At 34.9% G+C, this 5,879-nt stretch overlaps 1 protein-coding gene across 9 annotated transcripts in view; it reads right to left on the bottom strand.

The window, feature by feature from the left end:
- Positions 1–3,570, bottom strand: part of LOC136849711 (failed axon connections-like) — a 10,549-nt gene extending 6,979 nt beyond the window's left edge. Inside the window, exons 1-2 of one of the 9 annotated variants that reach the window (XM_067123076.1) lie at positions 3,516–3,570; positions 319–546 (exon numbers count right to left, since the gene is read on the bottom strand). The gene's annotated coding sequence lies outside the window, so the exon portion shown is untranslated. Of the gene's footprint in view, positions 1–318; positions 720–3,150 lie in introns of those variants that run through there. The other 8 variants (XM_067123078.1, XM_067123077.1, XM_067123080.1 and 5 more) reach the window with 8 other exon arrangements.
- Between the last annotated feature and the right edge of the window lie 2,309 nt (positions 3,571–5,879).

Raw genomic sequence — 5,879 nt, 5'->3', positions numbered from 1 at the left:
CATCAGTATCATAGAATCAGTTCCACATTTCACCGCTATGTAAATATAAAGGAGACGGCCGCACGAAGGTGTCGTTTATTAATATAATTTTTTTGGCTAAACAATACAGAAAAGGGTGTTTATAATGCAGTACAGGAGAGATAATCTGAGAAATTTGCCCAGTTAATGAGAAATCTGCCGTCTTTCGTATATGATTTTACGTTCGTCCCAAGGGTTCTGGTACTTAACATGGCGGAAACTCAGCAGCCCCTTTGCAATATCTTCATGCGGCCGTCTTCTTAACATTTACCAATTGCTAACCAGATCCATTGAACTCACCTTCTCTGCCTGTGTTTGATGACTTCCCGGATCTTCAGGGTTACAGCACAATGACCACCCCTACTGTCAGAGGTTTGTTCTTGGTCCACAACCACTTCGCCCCACGGAAAATGCTCCACTTGGATTGATTCGACACTATTTGAGCTACGACTTCCATGGTGCAGCTTTCTTTTTTTTTATGTAGACTGGACTTGTTAAATTATTGTCGTTTCGGAAGTCTTACTGTATCTGTAAAATGCTTAAGCGACTTTGTTATCAAATATTATATGTATATATATATGAAATTTTTTTATAACACCATGATTTATATACAATCATGAAGCTACAAATGTCTCTTAATATCAAATTCACACTACCTCGGGAATATCCCCTTCGGTGATAATTCCCCATCTACGTGAATTTGATATTAAGCATCATTTGTAGTTTCATGAGTATATATATATATATATATATATATATATATATATATATATATATATATATATATATATATATATATATATATATATATATATATATATATATATATATATATATATAGCCGGAGAACAGATAGTAGGCACTTCATCATCCATATTTAACTACTGAAATACATCATCGTTTTACACATATATTAATATATATATACATATATATATATATATATATATATATATATATATATATATATATATATATATATATATATATATATATATATATATGTACAACTGAATCACGAAAATATGGAACGTGATGAATATATAAATAAAGATAAAATCCACGAAGGAAACGGAAACACTGGAGTGCTGCGAGGCCTTTCGATGCTATGTCCTTTACTTAGCAGACTGAAGAAATATAAATGTTTACAAAGAAAGCTCATATAAATGACAGATGGGGATTATAAAGGAAACATATGTACCTGGAATCCAACACAATTGAAGAATTAGTAGAAATGCCAAAACAGGATTAAATATTTAGGAGGTTTTTACAAAGGATTAGGATCAACCGTTCAGGAGCAGGGACAGGACAATTAAAAGATTATACAGGTTCGTGACTGACCACCTAAAAATTTTTTTAGTACAACACAGTAATTCTTTTTTTTTTTTTGTAAACAATAATAACTTTTTGCAAGATGAACATTTTTACAAATAAAAAATGATATTAAATATACGGATATATAGAAAATATATATCAAGTAGCTAACTTGTAATTAAGTCAGTGATTTTATCTTTTAGGTCATTCTTGAACATTTTTCTAATACAGGGTTCCAAATAATACGTGCCAGGGCTAAGATTAAAATTACAACTGGAAGTAAGCTGGATAATAGCGAACTCCAATAGATTTCTTGAAGAGAAATCATTCGATCTGGCAATCACTGAACTTTCACAGGGTAAATTGGACTGAAAGTTCAGTGATTGCCAGATCGAAAGATTTCAAGAAATCTATTGGAGTCCGTTATTATCCAGCTTACTTCCAGTTGTAATTTTAATCTTAGCCCTGGCATGTATTATTTGGACCCTGTATTAGAAAAATGTTCAAGAATGACCTAAAAGATAAAATCACTGACTTAATTACAAGTTAGCTACTTGATATATATTTTCTATATATCCGTATGTTTAATGTCATTTTTTATTTGTAAAAATGTTCATCTTGCAAAAAGTTGTTATTGTTTACAAAAAAAAAAAGAGAATTATTGTGTTGTACTAAACAGATTTTTAGGTGGTCAGTCACGAACCTGTATAATCTTTTAATTGTCCTGTCCCTGCTCCTGAACGGTTGATCCTAATCCTTTGTAAAAACCTCCTAAATATTTAATCCTGTTTTGGCAGTTCTACTAATTCTTCAATTGTGTTGGATTCCAGGTACATATGTTTCCTTTATAATCCCCATCTGTCATTTATATGAGCTTTCTTTGTAAACATACTTTTATATTTCTTCAGTCTGCTAAGTAAAGGACATAGCGTCGAAAGGCCTCGCAGCACCCCAGTGTTTCCGTTTCCTTCGTGGATTTTATCTTTATTTATATATATATCTATATATATATAAATATAATATATATATATATATATATATATATATATATATATATATATATATATATATATATATATATATATATATATATATATCACTGAAGTGATGAGTCAGATGAGAAGAAAACAGACAAGGGGTGTAGACGAGGTGGTCCATATTATTTGCGTTCATTTGCAAACCGTTCAGGTACGAACGTAATAGTTTTCATTCAGTGAGGTTGTCATTATCAAGTTAATTGGTCATCATCACATTTTCCTTTCCATTAACATTTAATATTTTACTTTAATGATTCAATATCGGATTTGGAGAGTAGAGTAAATTAACTAAAGATAAAAAAAAAAGGTTGAATGACATTTTACAAGACCAAACCTTGCAAACCCAGCTGATGCATGCACGCTGTTGTCTGCTCGAACGCCTTCAATGTGAGTCTTGGCCTTGATGCGAGTGGTATAAAATTACTTATTATTTTTAGCTTGTAAACTACTAACAAAACATAATTACTACTAACTTACAGTTACATTTCTTTCATGTTAAATTTTAAGAAATAATTAAACAAATTGGAATAAGTACCAGACTTTATAACAATATTTGAAAAAAATGTTTTAGCTATTTTCTTTTCACATCTGGCAATTATGGCAAACGCGAAGACTGAGCTGCCAGATGTGCGATGTCAAGGCCAGCAGAGCTCAAACTACCATTGTTATCTTTCCAAAAGTTTCAACAAATAGAGCATCACTTCTTATATTTGTCGTTTAAGTTTCTGCGTAACTGCCTCGGAGACTAACCCCTCTTAATTATTATACCTGCCCGACTTACCAACCCGTCCTTGTAAAATGCCCAAACATTTATGAAACCGATGATTACGACACCTCTCAACCCTGTATTGTTGTTCCAACGCCGAGGCTTCACACAGAATACTTTCACTTTGAAGATACCCATAATACGGATATCAGTAGACATTCCAATTAAGTTCAACATGTGACTACAGCTATTCACTCCAGAAATACCTTGCCATTATCTAACACAGTTGCTGTGATTAGTCTTTCATTTGGCACGTTCACATTGCGAGAGTCTTCTAAGAATTATTGGTTTATGTATAAACATTCACTGTTTGGCAGTTCAGTAGAATATTCCAGTTTAGAATCGTACGAATGCAGATATAGGAGCAGCACCACACTCACTGCAGTCACTGTGAGGCTGAGCCTGTCACCAGGGAGGAAGACTCGGCTATCTTCACGCCAAGGACACTTCCCGGGCATCAGTTGCCTGCAGAATTTTTCTTCTTTTTTTTCTTTTGTGGAAGTTATAGCAAATCTTCATTAATAAATCATAAATGTTCATGTGTGAAAGGTATATGTCTGCTTAGCTTCCTCGATTTATTTTTTTTTATTATTTCCTTTTGGTTGATTATAGTGCCAAGGAAAATACCACTTTTTATGATACTAGGTAACAATAGTCAGTGATGAACACATTTCCTGTGTTACTCATTTTTAACCGCTAAGAATGCTTTAGGAGGTTGAGTTGGTCTGTTGCTATCCGTAATAACCTTCATCACCTTTAATCTTTGGACTTCGATGAGAAATCAGATTACATGCTTGGCTCAGCGTAACCCATCCGGAATGTTATGCATATATGGAAAAAAATTAGGGCGTTATAAAATAATGTTAGATACAAAATCATTTAGCCATGTCGAGGTTACACAGTCATAATTACTATGAATGTTCTATTATTGAAGAAGTAAAGAAATTTATTAGGCATTAATCTCCGTGGGAATCCGCGTGATTCAAAACCTAGCTTCACACAACGAGCGACCAGAGTTGAATCCCAGTGAGGGAAAATTGACTTTGATGCGTTTCCTGATAAAGCCATTGTATCTGTTGACGTTGTTATTATTATTATTATTATTATTATTATTATTATTATTATTATTATTATTATTATTATTATTACTACAAGCCAAGCTGCAACTCTAGTTGGGAAAGTAGAAAGCTAGATAATGGTGTAAAATAAAAAGACAAATTACAAAAAAACGGGCAACGTGAGACGTATGTCAGTCAGTTTGCTCAACAAAAAAGGTTCAGCTCAACCGCAGGATTAGGAAGATTGTTTCACAATTTGGTTACAACGGGGATAAAAAAAAAAAAAAAAAAAAAAAGGCTAGTATTGAATCTTACAGAGGACAAGGCAAGAGTGTTAGAATTAACAGTGTGTCTGGTACTAACTGGTAAATGGTATAGTCTGCGTAGGTCTGAATGCAAAGGTTGATCAGAAATATGAATCTTTCCTAGATAGTGACCCCCAAAGGTTTTAACCCGGTATGTATCCACCCCTGCGGCGTGTTTAGTACAAGCCCGTGGGGGATTACCGTAAAATCATAAACCAAAGACTGCAAATGTCATAAAGATGATAACCCCCAAGAAATATTAGTACTAGGAAAGATCCAGCAATGCACAGTGAGCTAATTCAACAAAGGTGCCAGAAATTAACGGCAAGACCAGAGGTAGGATATTTAAAACTCAATTTTTTTTGTCTGATAATGTATGATGCAAATCACCTGCCGAAGTCCATAGATGTACCTTTTCTGGCAAAGTGTCGAATGTGATCATTTTTAATTTCTTGAGGTAACTGCACCGATGGTGATTTCACCCCTGACTTCTTGTTTCAGCAAAGTATCAATTCTGTCTCTCTCACTATTCAGGGTGTATGGTGAGAGTGACAGAAGTGATACTTTGCTGAAACCGGAGGTCAGTGATAAAATCACCGTCGTTGCAGTTACCTCAAGAATGAAAAGATGCATATTCGACACCTGCCCAAGAAGGGACGATGTGAATGGGGTTCAAAGCATGGGAGACTACAGTAAAAACATTTGCATTGGATAGACAGGTCTCAAAACTCTCGAAAAATGTCGATATATCTCAGTATGAAGATTTGTTTTGACCGTTTCTCGACCGTGAATTTGTAATCACAAATGATACCTAGTATTTTAAACGAGATGCATCTCCGTAGTGGGTAGAGCCGTCAGTGCATCTCACGAGATGCAATGCAGGCGACACTGAAGGTTCTTTGCCGCATCCCTTTGGTCCCTAGCTGCAATCCCTTTCATTCCTTTACTGTACCTCTGTTCATATTCTCTTTACTCCATCTTGCTTTCCAACTTCTCCAAACAACTGTTTCATAGTGCAACTGTGGGTTTTCCTCCTGTTACGCTTGAAAGCTTTTTAACTCCGAATTTCCCTTTCGGCGCTGAAGGACCTCATTGGTCCCAACGCTTGGCCTTTGGCTTAAATTTTATATTCCAGTCCATTTAAGGTTCTTTGCAGTGTTCCTTCGGCCCCTAGCTGCAACCCCTTTCATTCCTTCTGCTGTACTTCCGTTCATATTCTCTTTCTTCCATCTGACTCTCCACCCTCTCCTTATAAGTGTTTTCCCCCTGTTACACCTTTAAAACCTTTTTACTCTTAATTTCCCATTCAGCGTTGAATGACATCATAGGTCCCAGCGCATGGCCTTAGGCCCAAAGTTAAATTGCATTCCACTCCAAATGA

Source organism: Macrobrachium rosenbergii, chromosome 21, assembly GCF_040412425.1.
Source record: "Macrobrachium rosenbergii isolate ZJJX-2024 chromosome 21, ASM4041242v1, whole genome shotgun sequence".
Taxonomy (NCBI): Eukaryota; Metazoa; Arthropoda; class Malacostraca; order Decapoda; family Palaemonidae; genus Macrobrachium; species Macrobrachium rosenbergii.
This window is presented reverse-complemented; position numbering and strand designations above follow the sequence as displayed.